The sequence below is a fragment of the Apium graveolens genome, chromosome 6 (genome assembly GCF_009905375.1).
Source record: "Apium graveolens cultivar Ventura chromosome 6, ASM990537v1, whole genome shotgun sequence".
In the NCBI taxonomy this organism is placed as follows: Eukaryota; Viridiplantae; Streptophyta; class Magnoliopsida; order Apiales; family Apiaceae; genus Apium; species Apium graveolens.
The window spans coordinates 28,799,842-28,820,035 of NC_133652.1; the positions used below are offsets into that span (position 1 = coordinate 28,799,842).

General features: G+C 35.4%; 1 long non-coding RNA gene across 1 annotated transcript; it reads right to left on the reverse strand.

Annotated features, from left to right (window-relative positions):
• Positions 1–12,471: 12,471 nt before the first annotated feature.
• On the reverse strand, positions 12,472–14,179 carry LOC141663985 (uncharacterized). Its single transcript, XR_012551768.1, has 3 exons — positions 13,831–14,179; positions 13,500–13,596; positions 12,472–12,660 (listed from the first exon to the last, which is right to left on the reverse strand). It is a non-coding gene; the product is annotated as an uncharacterized LOC141663985 (long non-coding RNA).
• Positions 14,180–20,194: the final 6,015 nt, after the last annotated feature.

The following is a 20,194-nucleotide window of genomic DNA, read 5'->3' on the forward strand; positions in this document are numbered from 1 at the left end:
TACCAGCCCCTTGCCCTTGTTTTCACAGACCTTTGAAGTAGACTCAACAGCTTCTATCTTCATCTCCTTCTCTTTCTCTAACTCAGCAACCAGTGCAATGGACCCTCCTTTCTTTCTCCCTTTCTCCATTCTTTCATCTTGCTCTATTTCCAGCTCATAAGTCTTTATAATGCTATACAGTCTCTCTAGTGTAAACTCCTTGTATTCTTGTGAATTTCTCAAGGAGACTGTCATTGGTTTCCATTCTTTTGGAAGGGATCTCAGGAATTTGAGGTTAGAATCTTTGGTTTGGTAGACTCTTCCATGCAGCTTCAGAGCATTTAGTAACTTTTGAAATCTACTAAAGATATCAGTGAGAGTTTCACCTTCTTCACAGTAGAAATGCTCATATTGCTGAATTAGTAACTGCATCTTGTTTTCTCTAACTTGTTCAGTGCCATCACAAAATATTTGAATGGAGTCCCAAACCTCCTTGGTTGTCTTACAATTGATGATGTTGTCAAACATGTCACCATCAACTCCATTGAATAGAATATTCATGGCCTTCTTGTCTTTCCTGACTTGTTCAAGATCAGGATCTGACCATTCATGCCTTGGCTTGGGAACTGATGGCTCATTTCCAGTTGCAGCTCTCATTGGTACATGAGGACCTCTCTCTATGTAATCCACATAGGCCTTATCTTGAGAAAGTAAATGAAGATGCATCTTTACCTTCCAGTGATGGTAATTATCTTTGTCCAGAAAAGGAATCTTGACTCTAACATCCTTCTTGTTCATCTTGCTGTTTGTTGTGATTTTTAAACTCTTTGTGCTTCAAGAGCGTGCTCTGATACCAATTGTTAGTCCCTAACAATGCAGCAAGAATTACAGAAGGGGGGGGGGGGTTGAATGTAATTCTAGTAAACTTTTTCTTGAACTGTAAAATGTTCTAACTCAAACTATATATATAAGTGTTTTGATTTGCAAGGTGCGGAATAACAAGTTAAGTGAATCAAAAACACAAAATAATAAAAACACAAGCTTTTAAAACTTTCTGGTGGATTTGATAGTATCCACCATATATATATATATATATATATATATATATATATCGATGTAAGAACTCTGTGAAGAACAAATTGTCTCACAACTACTTTACAAGTGAACAAACAAACTACAGAGAAATTCTTAACAGTTACAGCTTTTTCTATTTCTCTTCTAAAAGTATTTGCTTAGTTATTTGTTTCACTAGCTACACTTGGTTTATATATCACCAAGTTTATATGGTAATAAGACAGGATAATAAAACAAAAACTATCAAGTTAAACTCCATGCTGCTTCACTACTCTATTCCAGCATCTTTGAAAATCTTCTAAGCTTGCATGGAAATGGTATTGCTTCTTTGTTCTTCATTTCCTGTTAAACAGGCTCCCACATTCCTTTTGTAAACACCCAACGCATGTGACTGTCTTGTCACTGTCAACAGATGCTTGAATTGATCATCCGTCGGGTACATGCTTGTCATCCGTCGGGTTGCCTTGTTGATCATCCGTCGGGTAGCTTTGTTGGTCATCCGTCGGGTAGCTATTTGACACTTGACTTTATTTCACTTATGCAGAATTACAAGACATCTTATATTTACAATTAATCAGCCTATTCTGCATATCTAATAATAGTCAACATGACTCATATGCTACTACAGGATCTATACAAAGTTGTTCACAGAAATGTGTTACAATACTTATTGTTACATAAGTTACTCACTCGATGGATGTCAAATCATAATCCGTCAAGACTACATTGAGTCATCCGTCAGGACTATATCTGATCATCCGTCGAGTGCTACATTTTCACTAAGTTAAATCTACTAAGGTGTTTTATTAATGTAATCATCAAGTTCACAACATATTCCTGACACTAATGTATATGTTTTACTATAGCAACAGGAATACAGATATTAGCAAAAATAACAACAAATTACATCCAACATAAAAATGATGAATCATGTAAAACTATGATTAGCAATAAAGCGTCTCGCAACCTCTTAACCTGTTTATTAATTGGTTCATTAAAATATAAAAATGATTGAAATAAGCATAAACTCATAAAAAGAAATTTTAATTTATCATAATGATTGAATTATAAAAATGAAGACATTATTAAATTACCATCTTATTTCCGGCATCCACTCGAGTTGAATCTACATATTAACTCTTTTAGTCTGACTAGTTAGTCAATTGAGTAATGTAATTTTGTTTCTAGGATCCGCTCGAGTTGAATCTACATAATATTTTAACATTTCTCATTGCATTCATTTCCTTGCTTATCGGTTCCAGAATCACTTCTTTCATAACATGGAATCTTCATGTTGCAGTAAATCATCGTCATACAAGAAAAATAACAAATCTTAGCTACATAGAAAATTTTGATTAAAAGAAAAAAATATAAGAGTGCTATACTTACTATTCACTATGTATTATCATATTCTAGTAAAATTCGATAAAATGAATATCATATTTTCAACTACGCCTGATCTGAAAATGAAGCTAGAGACCGAGTACATTCATACATTCTTTACACTCTAATATTCACAATCTACATAATGAAAAAGACCATTTAATGGTCAGTTGATAAATTAAAAAAATAGAATAAGTAAAATGATATATCTTATAAATTACAACCGCGTAAATAGAGAAGGATCATGGAGTATTTATATCAGAGGCCAAATCTGCCAAATCTTGACTAACTTATACCTGTGGATCCTGATTGTAAATGAAGAGCGGCAAAAACCTCATGCCTGAATGAACGCTGCAACTCAAGTTGCATATCTTCCAACATCATTTCCATGTTGTTCATCATATGATGAAGCATAGCCATGTCAAGCCTCAAGTCATTAACATTATCCTAGTCATGCTCAAATACATAAGAAGATTCATTTGAGATTTAAATACATGAGATATGATACCAAAAATATATATAATATAAACAAAAAGAGTGGAATTGCATTTTATGTCGTATACCTTAACTTGGGTAATGTTAAATAATAGGAGGACATGCAAATCAGAACTAACAATTAGTTTTTCATTTTTTTGCAGCTTGACGATACTAATAAATAATATTGTATTTGATATATACATACAAGTTTATTAATTCATATTTAATGGACGCTATTCTATAGGTCTTAATTAATAAAAACATTACAGCAATAATAATATTGACGGAAGGTTTAACTTTTGGAGATTGAATATAAGAAAGATGATTCTTGAGAACTTCACAGTATTATCCAATTGACCAAAATTTCTAGCATAATATTTATAAACAAAATCTACAACGAAACTACATAATTATAAGTACATGATAATTTAAATACTAACTCACAATTCTTGATTGTTGAAGGCTAATGGCTTGTTTATTAGCATTGTGCTCCTATGTAGTCTATGAAGAAATGATATATGGTGAAGACAAGATGACTGTTGGGAGTGTTGTACTCGCAAAGGCTTCTGACTAACACGTGGTCCATTTCTCTTGCTCCTTTATACAACAGGTAGGGAGGATGATGATCCTTCTATCTCCCGGCCTATAGGAGCATGGTTTCCCCTCTCTACATATGATTATACTTGCTCGAAAATCAGTTATATAAGATAATACAAAACATATTTCAAACTTTGCTTACAAAATTCGCATTTACATATGTATTATAACTTATGAGATTCTATAAAATTATAATACACGAATGAAGAGCACGAAATAGCAAACTAAAGAAACATACAATATTAATGGGACATCATGTTCTTAATTATAGCATTTTTCTACACTCAGAGCAGCTGAAGTAATGCAGAGGGAAAATCTGGAAACTAAATTCTGGAACATGACCTGATCAGGTGTTGCAAAAAAATGATTACTACTAATATCATTAACTTCTTCCTTTATAAAAAAACCCATCTTAATAGAAACTAAACAAAGAAACTATTGATACAAATCAAATAGGAACTATAATACATGATTTTGTAATTTGAACCTAATTAAAATCATAAACATTGGGTTACCCAGAATAGAGTGGATATAGTGAGGTCGATAGAATTAAAGCAGCAAAAGGAAGAGTGCAATTGATTGAGAAAGATTCAATAAACCACGGTATCAAGAAAATAGGAAAGGCATACAAATAATATAAAGAAAAGGTAATATACCATTATGAAGAGATTGATTGCAGGGAAGAAGTGGAGTCTGAGAATAAAGAAATTGTGTTTTGAAGCAGCAATCACGCCGCTTGGGAGACCGATGGGAGAGTGAATTGGAGAGTCCGTGTAATGACATTCTTTTGTGACGAGTGATTGTAGTTCGCTAGGTTAGTAGGTTGTGTGTATTTTCTGTGAATAACATTGTTTTTTAATATATTTATTTATTTTTAAAAAATAACTAAATTAGGCATTTACCATTGAACCAAATTATAGTCTATTCCGGCTATTATAGTATAGTATAGATATCATCATATTTCACACTTCTTTTAGTCATAATGCTCAAAATATGACTTACCAATATGGGACTTATACCCATATTTTCCAACAATCCCCCACATGGGTGAGATTGGTGATCTTAGTAGCACACACCAGACATACAGACACAAGGTTTGACTTGGTGATAATTTCTTCGATCAGATATAGCATACGATAGGTAGAGAATGCTCATTGAACCTTCGCTCGAGTAAGCATACCGACTTTACTGGTAGATAGTAGACGTGCTTGTCCTTGAACTGTTCAACCGTTTGTGTAAACGATGATGATATACTTATCACTATATTTTTTCTGACTCGTTCAGCTCTCATGGGCATATCCATTTTGGCCATGGAACATCGTCCTGGTTCTGCAAGAGTTTCTAAGGAATTGTGCCTCGCAATTCTCCTTTAAAGCGGCCCCACTTCTCTCCCATATTGGTGATCTTTATCTTATAGAGTAACCCACATTTACTCAACTGAATTCCATGCATTCAACATTTTGAACTCCATGTATTCACCGAAAGATCATTAAAATCTCAGAAGTTTAACCTCGTACTTTACGGGTCTCACTGTTTCTCATCATAGGGACAGGCCAGGGGTTACCCCCACAGTGATTTAGTCATCATGGTTTAGTTGTCCCATTGAACCAAGTTCTTAGGATCTCCAGTCAGTAATGGTTGAGTGTCCATCATGATGCCGTTAAGCAATAGTCTTAAGGCCCACCTCTCTCGATGATTTTCAAACACTTCTCTTAATAATCCTTTGGTTAGCGGATCCGCGATATTATCCTTTGACGATATATAATCAATGGTAATAATTCCGATTGAGATTAATTGTCTAATGGAACTATGTCATCGTCACATATGACGGGACTTTCCACTATACATCGTGCTCTATGCTCTGCCAATAGCGGATTGACTATCACAATGTATCCCTATTACAGTCACAGGCTTTGGCCATCTTAGAATATCCTCCAGAAACTAGCATAGATATTCAGCCTCTCCAGTGCATTTATCTAGTGCCACGAACTCAGCTTCCATCGTGGAATGAGTTATCACCGTTTGCTTGGAGGATTTCCATGATATTTCCGCTCCGGCTAATGTAAATATGTAGCCACTCGTAGACTTTAGTGCCTTCTAGCTAGATATCCAGTTTGTATCAGTATATCCCTCTAAAATTGCTGGATATCTACCATAGTGTAGTCCATAGTCTTGAGTTCCCCTCAAATACCTCAGTACTCTTATGATTGTTTTCCAGTGATCAGCTCCCGGATTACTCATAAATCTACTCAACATGCTAATTGAGTATGCAATGTCTGGTCTTGTACAACTCATAAGGTACATCAGACTTCCGATTATTCTCGAGTATTCCAGTTGGGAGACTTCTACACCTTTATTCTTGGATAGATGTAAAGTCATATCCACAGGTGTCCTGGCTTTCTCAAAGTCATCCTTAAGAAACTTTTCTAGGATCTTGTCAACGTAATGAGTTTGACTTAGTGTGAGACCCTCTGATGTTCTAGAAATTTGAATTCCTAGAATAACATTTGCTAGTCACATGTCTTTCATGTCCAATCTTGATTTTAACATGTCCTTAGTAGATTTGATCACTTTATCATTGCTTCCGGCAATAAGTAGATCATCTACATAAAATGTCATCATGATATAACCGCTGTCATTTTCCTTAACATAGCTTTTCTCGTTTTCCTTGTAATAGACACAACTATCACATTCATTGATTTTGAAGCCATTTGCCAGCACGATCTCATCAGATTTTCATGCCATTTCATAGGCGCTTGCTTTAGACCATATAGTGATTTCACTAATTTACAAACTTTTCTCTCTTGTCCAGGGACAACAAACCCTTCAGGTTGTTCCATATAGATTTCCTCATCTATATCCCCATTTAGAAAGGCTGTTTTCACATCTATCTGATGTACTGTTAGATTTCACATTGCAGGGATAGCAAACATCATCCTTATGGATGTTATTCTCGTTACAGGAGAATATGTATCAAAGTAATCAAGGCCTTTCTATTGCTTGTATCCTTTGATTACAAGTTTGGCCTTATACTTATCGATAGTGCAATCGGTTTTCAACTTTTTCCTGAAAACCCATTTGCTACCTAATGGTTTACAAACGGTTGGAAAATCTACTAATTCCCAAGTATGATTCTGCATAATCGAATCAACTTCATTCTTGATGGCCTCTTTCCATATAGGCCCATCCGGTGAGGTAACCGCTTCCTTATAGATTTTTGGATCACCTTCTTCGAGCAAATAGGTCATAAAATCAGACCCTTAGGATTTCTCTGTATGTTGTCTTTTGATCCTTCTCACAACCCCCACATTTCTTCACTCTCTTCACTCTTATTATTATCATCTATAGACTCATGAGTTCGTTTAGACATCATAGGTTGTTCGTTTCTTGGATTACATGGAAACATTGTGTCAAAGAATGAGGCGTTCATTGATTCCATAATGGTATTCTTTTGAATATCAGGAATCTTAGATTCATGAACAAGATTCCGATATGCTGTGCTATGTGGAGGATATCCGATGAAGATACAATCCACAGTCTTTGGACTAATCTTCACCTTTTTATGGTGTCGGGATTAGTACATTTGCAAGGCACCCCCACACTTTCAAGTGTTGATAACTTGGTTTCTTCTTCTTCTTCTATAATTCATAAGGACTTACATCCTTATTCTTGTGCATCGTAATATTTAAGATATTATTTGCGCTTAAGATGGCTTCCCCCCACATCGACTGTGGAAGTCTAGAGCTTAACAACATCACATTCATCATCTCTTTAAGAGTGCGACTCTTCGTCTCAGCCACACCATTTGACTAAGGGGAGTATGGTGCAGTGACCTCATGGATTATACCATGTTGTGAACAGAATTCCCCAAAGGGTTCAACATATTCACCTCCACGATCACTTCATATTGTTTTGATTTTCTCAGATTGTTGTGTCTCAACTTCTTCCTTATAGATTTTAAATTTATCTATAGCTTCGTCTTTGCTTTTCAACAAATATATATAGCAGTATTTTGTATAGTCATCTATGAATGTAATAAAATACTTGTTTCCTCCTCTTGTTGGAGCGAATTTTAAATCACATATATTGCTATGTATTAGGTTTAGCACTTTGGTGTTTCTTTCCACACGTTTAAATGATGATCTCGTTAATTTTGCCTCAACACAAGTATGACACTTATGTTTTAAATCAATTGTTAATTTTGGTATATATTCTTTTACACTTAACCTTCATAAAGTATCGTAATTAACACGTCCTAATATAGCATGCCATAAATTAGGAGACTCAAGCAAGTAAGCAGAAGAATTTTTCATTTCATTATCGTCCTTAATGGACACAACATTGAGCTTGAAAAGCCCATCAGTTACATAACCCTTACCTATAAACATACCACTCTTAGGCAAAACAACTTTATCTGACTCTATTATAATGCGAAAGCCATGCTTATTCAACATAGAACCAGACACCGGGACTTGCGAATATCAGGCACAAAAAGTACATTCTTCAAAGTCAGATTCTTTCCAGAGGTTATCTTCAGAATCACCGTGCCTTCTCCATCAATCGTAGAAGTTGAAGAGTTCCCCATGTATATCTTCTCACTAGCATTAGAAACTTTGAGGCTAGAGAAAATCGCCTTGTCCGAGCAAACATGCCTTGTAGCTCCAGTGTCAATCCACCATTCCCTTGGATTTGAGCCAACGAGGTTTACTTCAGAGATTGTAACACATAGGTCCATATCACCTATCTCCTTGGACACATTATCAATCATGTTTGCTTCCTTCTTCTTGTTGAGCTTCTTGGGCTTCTAGCGATCGGCAGACCTATGCCCCATTTTATCACAGTTGAAGCATTTTCCTTGAAACTTCGACGACTTCGAAATTCCTCCTTTGGGTGCCAGCTTTCCCCCTTTTCCAAAATTATTCTTCTTGGGCTTGGAGCTTTGGTGCTCCACCACATTTGCCTTTTTAGTGGAAACATTAGTTTTCCTCTCGGATCCTCTGTTGTCTTCTTTGATACGAAGTCTAACGATAAGATCCTCCATAGACATCTCCCTACGCTTGTGTTTAAGGTAGTTCTTAAAATCTTTCCAACTAGACGGCAACTTTTCAATCACAACAGCAACTTGGAAGGACTCACTTATGACCATCCCCTCAACATGGATATCATGGATGATCACTTGTAGTTCTTGCACCTGACTGACCACAGTCTTAGAATCCGCCATCTTGTAATCAAGAAAGCGACCAACAATCCACTTCTTTGCCCCAGCGTCCTCAGTTTTATACTTATGGGTAAGTGATTGCCATAAGACTTAGCTGTTGTTTTCGAGCAGTATACGTTATACAATGAATCAGCCAAACATTTTAGCACATAGTTCCGACATATATAGTCGGCATGCTTCCAGGCATCCGCATCATACACAGTCTGCATATCACTCTCAGCAGTGAGCAATGGTGCTTCCTCCTTGAGATATCGATCAAGGTTTAGAGTGCTCAGATAAAACAACATCTTTTGCTGTCAACACTTGAAGTTTGATCCATTGAACTTCTCAGGTTTCTCAGCGTGTGCAGCAGGCACAGAAGGATGAGTAGGCGCTACAGGATGCGTAGGCGCAACAGGTGGGACAGTCGTAACAGGTGTCCGTACACCAGTATTCTGTCCAAGAGGCACCTGGAACTATCCAACGATAGTATGTCCCCAAGGCGTTCTTCCCCAAGGAACATGTCCCGAAGGCGCATGTCCAAACGGCGGCTGACCCCCATCAGGTACCAGTACATGTGCATTAGGGTTTAGTGGCAGTTGGTGATCCCCATTAGATGTTATAATCTGTGTGTTGGGATCAACCACATCGTTACCAGTCATATTGTTCACGTTCTCCATTAGTCTGTTAACAAAAACACGCAAGACAGATTTGTCAGTCACAGATTAAACAAATTAATAAGCTTTAAGATTGTTGTACGATCTGTGCAGAAACAAACCAATATATGTATGTGTGTGTAAACAAAATGAACAAACAAAGTAACAGAAAAATAGGAGAGAAGGATATAATCCGAGTCCAGTGCAGAACTGTCTCCTTAAAGCTTATTAGCCCTCACCGTCGTGTGTGAGTGAAAAGCCTCCCAGGATAAAATGGATTGCAATGATGTAGAACAACACTCTCAGTGAGCTTGAAACAGAGCAAGAAATTATCACCGGAGGAGAGAGAGGTAGGGTTTTCTGTTTAGAGGCGAATGTGTTTTTGGTGTATCTAACCCTAACACCCTAGAGGTGTTTATATAGGTGTAGAAAGACTTGTGCACTACTCTTTTCCATAATTAAATATCATTAATTATGGAATCGGTGTAATGCTTGCAAGCTACTCTATTCCATAAATAATCTGAAACAAAATCAGATTAAATATATCAAAACATACACCATATTAATTAATCTGAAACAAAATCAAATTAATTTATGCCATATATTTTTGAGCCAAATTTTAGCGGAAAATAATAATTTCCATTATTAAGAGAATATCATCATATCTCACACATCTTCTAGTGATAATGCTCAAAATATGAATTACTAATATGGGACTTATACCCATTATTTCTAACATATTATGCATGTATATATTTATAGAACGCTACTAATTTCACTACATTTCTAACTATTAGCGTTCATAATCAGAAGTGTTCACGGTCTTGACTTGAAAACCATAAGTACATATCATCACTTAAAATTTCCGTGTTAGCTCTTCAAGATAAGCCTTCATTCAGAATCCATATTCTTCACAAAGCCTAGGACTCTTCCTTCTTAAATAAGATGTTGGCATTTCCAACATTAACGTCTAGTGAGCATATTAAGAACATTAAGCTTCATATTTTCTCCTAATATGATAAAAGAGAATCTGTTACTTGAATCCAAACATTGCATATTTAACCTGTGAGGTTAAAATGCCGGACTTGACGCATAATGCGTCAAGGGTTGAAAAGATCATACGAAATTGTGGCATAATATAAAAAACACATTGAATGCAAGCAGTGATAATCACTGCACAAAATATGCCAATGTACAAGGGTTGTACATGTAATCTGCTTAATCGCACAAATCGCTCGTACCGCTCGCAATCGCACCGCTCTTTGCGGATAACCGCACAATGCGGATCGAATGCGAATTGAAATTATAGGAACAGTATATTTGTGGATAGACTGCGGATTTGAATTTTAAATAATCGCAAAAGTCGAACCACAACCGCAAACCGTTATATATATAATATATTATATTATATATAATATATATCATCAAACGTAGAAACAACCATATATAAGAATTAAAAGATAAAGAGTTTGGGTCTTTGGAATATAATATATATCATCAAATGCAGAAACAACCATTTATAATTTGCAGTAATCACTTGTACTCATGTAGTACATTTTATTTTTACAAATTTCTAAGATTTGATAAGTATATTTGTAATGAACTATTTTTATTTGTCATTTATCATACAAGTCGATAGTTGAACCGCAAGTCGATACGCACCAACCACAATCGCGCGGTTCAAAAAGTCATGATTAACTGCAACCGTAAATGTGACCGAGGTTGGAGATTTAAGAAAACCGCTATATGTGATTTGGTACAATTTTGACCTCCAAACAGCACCAAACCTAACCGCATACACCCCTACAAGGTGTGACTCCATCTACTACCATTTACTAATATAGTTAGGGTGCACATGGGTCGGCATATGGGTCGGGTTGGACGGGTTAGAGCCATTATAGCAACCCGATCCAATTAAATCAGTTTGAAAATTCACAACCTCATCCATAAAAAATAAAAATGCAACCCATCCCTACCCTTTATTCATCGGTTTGGTTTAGTTTGGGTTGGGTTGGACAGTTTGTTAAAAGTCATTTAAAATAAATAATTGATTAAAAATATATTTATGATATGAGACTATTTGCGGAGACATACGAATCCGCAAACAAGATCATGTTACGTTTCATTTCACAACATTTTTCTAGAAATATTTCGGGATACATAGCATTACTCTACATTACACTCTAAGGCTTATTCGCAGTAAAATATGTTTTAAACACAAAAAAGTACAAAGGATCTCTAATAATGTATGAAAAATAAATTATCTAATTGACTATAGTTGATATGCAACAAATTTAGTTTGAAATTGAACAACATATTAATATAAGATGTATAGAATAGAGATGTACATAATATATATTTATATGGATAAATTAAAAAATTGGGTTGGGTTAGATTGGTTAAAAATAACTTAAAACACATACCCAATCCATTAAAGTCGGGTTGACGTATTTTTAACCCAACTTAATATCGGATTGTAACGGTTCGGTTTAATCGGTCAAAAATAGAATCGGGTTGGGTCGGTTTGGTCAACTCATGTGCACCCCCTAAATACAGTAATATGAATGGAAATTCAATTATGTGTGAATTTACATCTAACTTATTCTTATTCCAATCATCTACATAAATTGAGAAAGAGTGCGGGTAGTACAAAAAAAATAGACTTACTTCAGACAAACTTTCAACCAAGTCTTTCATTTAATTTATGTTGGTACATTTGTTGTTGCTGCTGCGCTTTGATTTTTGGTATGAACTACCCTCATTTTCTACGGGAGTGGAATGAATACCTTGATCGACCATCTTCCCATCATGTAAAAATAATACTTCATCAAAATTTTGGATAGTGTATAGTCGGAGTGATTTCACGATCGTGATCCAGATGTTCGGTAGCATGCCAAAAGATACTTCTACCACATTCTCAGTTCCAAGTCAAGAGCACTTGCAGTTGTGGTCTTATCATGTAAAAAGTTATCAATTTAAAATTGATATGGGAAAGAAAATTTCTAGTTGATAATCACCACTAACTAAACAATTGATATCCATGATCTCCAACATATATGGTAGAAATTAGAATCTATTTCAATTGAGAGATAAAATTGTTTTTGTTACATTTCAGAGAAGCTACAACAGAGTATATATATAGATCCTAATAGACTAACAAACTCCTGACAACTTTGCTGAACTATTGTTGAGCTGTTGTATCTTGCTGAATTATCATATTGAGTTATCCTTCTGCTGAGCTGGCATCCCTGACTTGACAGGAGAATCACAAGAAGAATGAGTAGCCCTAACATCCCCCTGCAAGTGAGGAGTCGAAGAGAAGTCACAAACTCCTAACTTGGAAAGAAGATAGTGCAACTAAGAAGAGCCTAAAGCCTTAGTGAACAGATCAGCTAGTTGATCTAAAGAAGCAATGTGCTGAGTTGCAACCAACCCTTGCTGCATTTTCTGATGGACCAAGTGACAATTGAGACGAGGTTTGGGTTTATATTTACCAAATAATTTGTGCCAGGAAGGAAAACCATGAATACAGTAGCATCGATCTCTGGTATGACCTGACATGTGACAAAAATCACAGACGAATTGATCGTTGTTTTCCTGAGTCCTTCGTATACCTTTAGTCGCACTGAACTTATTGCCAGAAGCCTTAAAAGACATAGCTAGAGATTCAGATGGAATATTTGGGGTAGCTGAAGCAAGTGAACGCTGATTCTCTTCTTGCAAAAGTAATGAATAACACCGACTTAAGGAAGTAATGGTTCTATAAGCAAAATTTGACCTCGAATTCCAGTAAACTACTCATTCAATCCCATTAGAAATTGTGCCAATTGAATATCTTGTTTATAAAGCTCCAGTGTACTATCAACAGAACAGGTGCATAACGTACAGGTACACCTAGGTCTAGTACTCATACGGTTCAATTCATCATGAATAGCATGAAACTTAGAGAAATAACTAGCAATTGATTGATTTCTTTGAGTCAAATGAGAGATCTCAGATCGAAGTTGAAATAATCTAGGAACATTACTTTGAGAATAACGAATTGCTAGATCTTTCCAAATATCAAACACAATTTTCATGTAAACAACAATATTTTGAATTTCAATTGAAATGGAGTTAAGAATCCATGAAATTACCATATTATTGCAACGAGTCCAGTGGACAAGTAGTGGAGAATTTTCTGTTGGTTTGATACGATCCATCCACGAACACGAAAGTGCAATTTCCATAGATCTGCACCATTAATTGTAATTATTATCACTGAGATTCATAGCTATAATCTGCATTCCTGGATTATTTGAAGGATGCAGATAGTATGGATGATTAACATCCACACTCGTAGTCGAAAATGACGATGTTAAACCAGTAGCAGCTGATGAATACAACGCAGAAGTCATGATGAAATTTGCGGAAAATATGAATTAATTGATGAAATTAGAGTAATCTGAAGAGAAGATGTCTTACGACCATAGATTTACGGAGAAGATGAAGTCTCCATGAACAACTTAAGCATAAAGCTCTGATACCATGATAGGAATTAGAATCTATTTCAATTGAGAGATAAAATTATTTTTGTTACATTTCAGAAAAGCTACAACAAAGTATATATAGATCCTAACAGACTAACAAACTCCTGACAACTTTGTTGAGCTGTTGTATCTTGTTGAATCATCATATTGAGTTATCTTTCTACTGAGCTGGCATCCCTGACTTGACAGCAGAATCACAAGAAGAATGAGTAGCTCTAACAATATATTTTGTACCTGTACATGAGTACAAAGTAAACTAAACATAAAATAGTGTTTGCAGAGAAATGGTTTTCATTCATTCATTTTTTCATGCCCCCTTTCATAATGTTTTTTTCTTTTTCTTATACAGACCCTTAACCCTGTCCTGATACAGTTGTCTCCCTTTTGGAGTGATGCTCGACCATGACAAAAATAACGGCTACACAGGACCACAGCAATACTAATACAGCTACACATTTATTTCTACTATAATCAAACTAGGACAATGTGCTAACATGTGCACCCTAACTGGACTAGACGTCAACTACTGGACTGGACTAGCTCATAGATAAAATAAGATGTTGGCATTTCCTACAGTAACGTTTAGTTAGCATATGATGAACTGTCTTAATACAAAAAGGGTGCGGGAACAAATGATTAAATCTACCAGCCTGCAGAATGATCAACCAAAAGGAGCATGTATAAAGTAAAAATAACTATTGTAAATTGAATAGGGTCGTTTGGTTCGGCAAATTCTGGTATCAGGTATGGGTTTCGTTCATTCCAAACCCATACCTGGTGTTTGGCTAACTGTTTTTAAAATCTGATACCCATTCCTTATACCCGTCTGGAATCAGATTTGATATCCTAAGGGGGTAGGTGGGTTTGAGAGAGGGGTATGAGGTATCAAAATAAATTTCATTATTTCATTACTTATAAAGTTAAATACAATCTTAAAACATATATCTTAAATATCATATTTAATTTTAAATAAGTTATGCTTATTTTTAATTAATACAAAATAGTAATATTTTATTTTTATTTATTTTAAAAATTATAAATTAACTTTAAATTATTAATTATTAATTTTTTAATCACTTATATTTAATTGTTTTTGTTTGTAAGTTGTATAAAAACTTAAATTTAACATATGCAATATATAAAAGTTTAATTCAATCAATAAATCAAAAATATTGAAATGAAACATGTTTCATTCCAGCACTGAACCAAACACATGATATCAGATATGATTTCTCAACCCCATACCAGCCTAACCTGATTCGTTATTCCAAACCCATACCGTCTTCTGAACCAAACGACCACTAAATAATGTTATAAGATTTAAGGGAATCAGGTGCTTCGTTTGTTCTTTAAAGCTCTGTATATAATATTAAAAACAGGGAGCTTGATATTTTCTCTTAATATGACAAGAGAGAATCTATTACTTGAATTCAAACATTGCATATTTACCCTGTGAGGGTGAAATGCTGGAGCTTAAAGCATATGTTAAGTTATTAAGTTTAATGTATTCTACGAAGTTAATTATGAAAAGATCATACAAAATTGTGGCACAATATAAAAAATACATTGAATGAATGCAGTGATAATCATTGCACAAAAGATGCCAAGGTACCCCGTGACTCCACTTACTAATACAGTTAGGGTGCACATGGGTCGGCATATGAGTCGGGTTGGCCGAGTTAAAGCCATTATAATAATCCATTCCAATTAAATCGGTTTGAAAATTCACAACCCAATCCATAAAAAATAAAAATACAACCCAGCCCTAACCTTTATTCATCAATTTGGTTCAGTTTGAGTTGGGTTGAACGGTTTGCTAAAAGTCATTTAAAATAAGTAATTGATTAAAAATATATTTATGATATGAGACTACTTACGGAGACTTAAGAATCCGCAAACAAGATCATGTTATGTATAAGAAGCATAGAATAGAGATGTACATAATAATATATTTATACGAATAAATTAAAAAATCGGGTTAGGTTGGATTTGTTAAAAATAACTTCAAACACATACCCAACCCATTAAAGTCGGGTTGACGTATTTTTAGCCCAACTTAATATCGGATTGTAACGATTCGGTTTAATCGGTCAAAAATAGAGTCGGGTTGGGTCAGTTTGGTCAACCCAAGTGCACCCTCTAAATACAGTAATATGAATGCAAATTCAATTTCTTGTAAATTTACTTCTAACTTATTCTTATTCGAATCATCTATATAAATTGAGAAAGAGTGCGGGTTGTACAAAGAAAATAGACTTACTTTAGACAAACTCTCAACCAAGTCTTTCATTTAATTTATGTTGGTACATTTGTTGTTGTTGCTGCGCTTTGATTTTTAGTATGAACTACCCTCATTTTCTACAAGAGTGGAACGAATACCTTGATCGACCATCTTCCCATCATGTAAAAATAATACTTCATCAAAATTTTGGATAGTTTATAGTCGAAGTGATTTCACAATCGTGATCCATGTTGACGGAGGAATCTGGTAACAACAAAGTTTGAGGTTTCTCGCCGGAATCAAGATCTGTGACTGTGGTTCTTTGCCAAAAAATCAAGCGGTGTGTGGTGATTGTGTGTTAATTGATGGCTGAGATTGATTAGGGCAAGTGGTGGCTCCTTTTCAGCTCTCAACTTCTTACCCCTCTCTATGTGGCTATGTACCCTTTATATAGGGATCAAGCCTGACGTAGTTCTTGGGGAACAAGAAATCTAATGGGCTTAGACTTCTCATTCCTAGGCTTGATAGAAGTCCTTCCAAAATCCATGTTCTGCTAGCTTTAGAAATGTCCAACTATGAGGTCCAACCGTAAAGGCCCAAGGCTCGCTCGTAATTATAGGACTTCACGTATAATGCATCTCCCTGCGCAAGGATAACATTCCGCTACAGCTATCTTCTTGATTTACGAACATAGGTATAGCCACGGTTCACCTCAAATGCCGAACGCGTTCCTGTCCCCCCGAATGAGGATAACCCACCAGATAGCAGGACATATGATCCCGCTCTTGGGTGCAAAGTGCAGGATGACTCCAAATTTCTCCAATGAGGACACGGACTATTTTCGACAAAAATGAAATAAAATAGTAAAAGAGCTCTTCAGTACTAAGGTTCAAATTTTCATATCTCTAGAAGTGTGGGAAGATTAAGAAAGTGAAAGTCCTGCAAGAAACCATCGATAAATACAATTGATTCAATTTGAATACTTACATATACACACATACATAAAAAATGAGTGATACAATAATCTAATAAAAAGAATGAATGATTACACGAAATATTCGTGTTTGTTTCCTCCATCACAAATTAAGATTTCAGAATAGCAATTAAATCATAATGGAGGTAAAAGAATGAGACGAAGAAGCGCTGTTAGAGCATCTCCAACAAACTCTTCAAACAAGCTCTTAAGTGGAATAATAGAGAGTATCAACAAAATTGAAACTCCAAGAGACTCTTATACGCACTTTAAAACCTTAAGAGTCTCTTCTCTCTCCTCTCTTTTAAGAGCCAACCACCTACTCTTAAGTTATATTTTATTATAAAATAATACCAACCACTTTCTCTCTCCACTTTGTATTGTACTTTTCATCAATTAAGATATTTTAATAGTAAAATATTATTTGAATAGTGGATATAAAGAGTGTTGCTGGAGTTGAATACAGATTAAGTTGCTAAGAGTCAATATTTTATAATATATTTAAAGAGGAGTTTAAGAGACTATTGGAGATGTTGTTGTACCTAATTCTAAATGTGTAGTATGTTGGTGTTTAGCATGCCAGGTGAAGTGAACAAGCCACAGCTTGCAAGTATACAAATTAAAAGGTTGTGGCCCAAAATCGAAAGGCCCAATTGTTTCAAACTTAATATTTCAATTATTTTGTTGGAGTACAAATATTTATATATCCAATATTTATTTAAAATATATATTTATATAATTTTTAAATTATTTATTTCGTGTACTGTCGTGTCGTGTATGCAGAGGTAAACACGTATCCGTACATGTTTAAATTTCGTGTTTATCATGTCGTGTATTTTCGTGTTCGTGTAGAAAAAAGCTAAATACATATCCATCTATATCGTGTCGTTCCCGTGTCATTTTATCGTGTCGTATACCATATTGCCAACTCTACTTGAACCAGTCTAGCACCATAGTAGTAGTATTTTAGATTTTATTTTTTATGTGTAGTATTTTATAATGGAAAATGCTAGGATAGTAAATCAGTTCTCAAAATTGATACAAAATGGCACATGTCAAATTTTTATTGATTACTTATAAATATAACCTCTTGCATTCACACTAATAACATTAATTATATTATGAGTAGTGTTATGTGCACAAAATCGTGTACAAATATTTGCACAAAATGACGTAACAATTATTGTGCGATGATTTAATTTATATGGTTAGTATGAATACGTGAGCCTCATTCCAATTACAATCTAACTCATGTCAACAAATTTTTGTATCCAATTTTGTGCAATAATCATTTTTCTTATATTATACTACCTCCGTCCCCGCCATTTGTGTACAAATGGTTTGGGCACGAGTACAAGAAACATGTTAAAATGACATTATTTTTGATAAGATAGTGGGACGAGAGAGAAAAACAAAAATATAATTTAATGAGAAAAAATATAAAGTTGGAAAAAGTGGTGAGACCAATCAATTTTTAATAAATAAAGTGAGTGTAGTGGGAGAAAGTAGTGGATGTAGTTGAATTTTATATTATTAAACTACTATTTTGGGTAAATTTTGAAATTTATAGAATTGAATGGGAAATACCAATAAAGTGTATATAAATGAATGGAAAGAGGGAGTATTATATTGCCACGTCACTTTTTAATAATTTATTGTAACATTTATTGTAACTTTTTAGACCAGCTTTATTGTATAGGGCGGAATGTTGGGCGGTAATGAAGGCCCCAGAACAATGCCTAGAGATAGCGGAAATGAGGATGTTGCGTTCGATTTGTGGCCGCACCTTGTTAGATAGATTGTCGATGGGTTTTATCAGAAGACAATTAAGAGTTGCATCATAATAAAAAAAAGTAAGGGAAGGTAGACTGCGATAGTTTGGACATGTTCGGAGTAGGCGTATAACGGCTCCAGTGCGGAGAGTTGAAGGTTTAGTGTTGCCGGGTGTGAGAAGGAAAGGAAGACCGAGAAGAAGGAAAGGAAGACCGAGGAGAACGAGGGATAACCTACTTTCACTAGATTTGCATTGTTTAAACCTTCGGGGGGATATGATATTAGATAGAAGATCTGGAAGGCGTAGAATTAGAGTGGTTGATTAACTTATGGGATTGATGGATCTTGTATTTTGAGGGGTTAGTAGAATACAGTGTTAGTAACATATAGTGTCAGTTTATTCATTCTGTTAAGGTACTTAATTCTATTATTATTGTATTTTGGGTTTCATATATTATTGGCACTAATCATTTTTTGGTAGATAGAATGTCTTGTCTTTTTTGAACAGGGAGTTATTTGATTTACACATTAGAAGTTATGCGAGTGTTCTTAACCAAGATTGGGTTAAAGATATCAAAAGTGTTTTTATATGGATAAAAGTGACTACAAACAGTCACTATTCGGTATTGCGTATTATATCTTTTTTTAGTTATATTCTATATTTACACATGTTCACACACAAGCCGAGGGTCTTTTGGGAAACAGCCTATTCGTTCTTCTGAATGAGGGGAAGGCTGCGTACATCATACCCTCCCCAGACCCTGCTTTTGCGGGATATACTGGGTACGTTTGGTTTGGTTTTTTTTTTGCTTTGACTCTAGCATTAGTCTTTTAAAATTGAACGGGACCATCTACCCAAAAATTGAATTAGCTTTGGGCTTTAGGGATTATATATATGGTGCAGTTAGAGGTGGCCAAACGAACGGGCCGTGCGTGCTGGGCCGAATTATCATCAGGCCGATTTGGTCACCTCCCAACTCGTGAATGACACGTGAAGGTAAACGGGGCGTGCCGGGTTCGGGCCGGTTCGAAAAATATAAGCTCGTGTACAGCTCATCGGGTTATACGGGCTGGCGAGTTATGTTAAATTATTATTTTTTAATTACAGATTCAGATTTTGGCGTGTTGGAACAGGCGTGCCGGGCGTACGTGCCGGGCGTACGTGCCGGGCTGGGGGCGAGCTGGATTGTCACCTGGCGAGTTAGACGGGCCGAATTGTGTGGATAACAACTTGTATATAGACCTGGCAATTCGTTCGTGTCGTATACTTTCGTGTCGTGTATTTTCGTGTTTCGTGTACTTGAACGCCAAATACAAAACCGACATGTTTAGCAT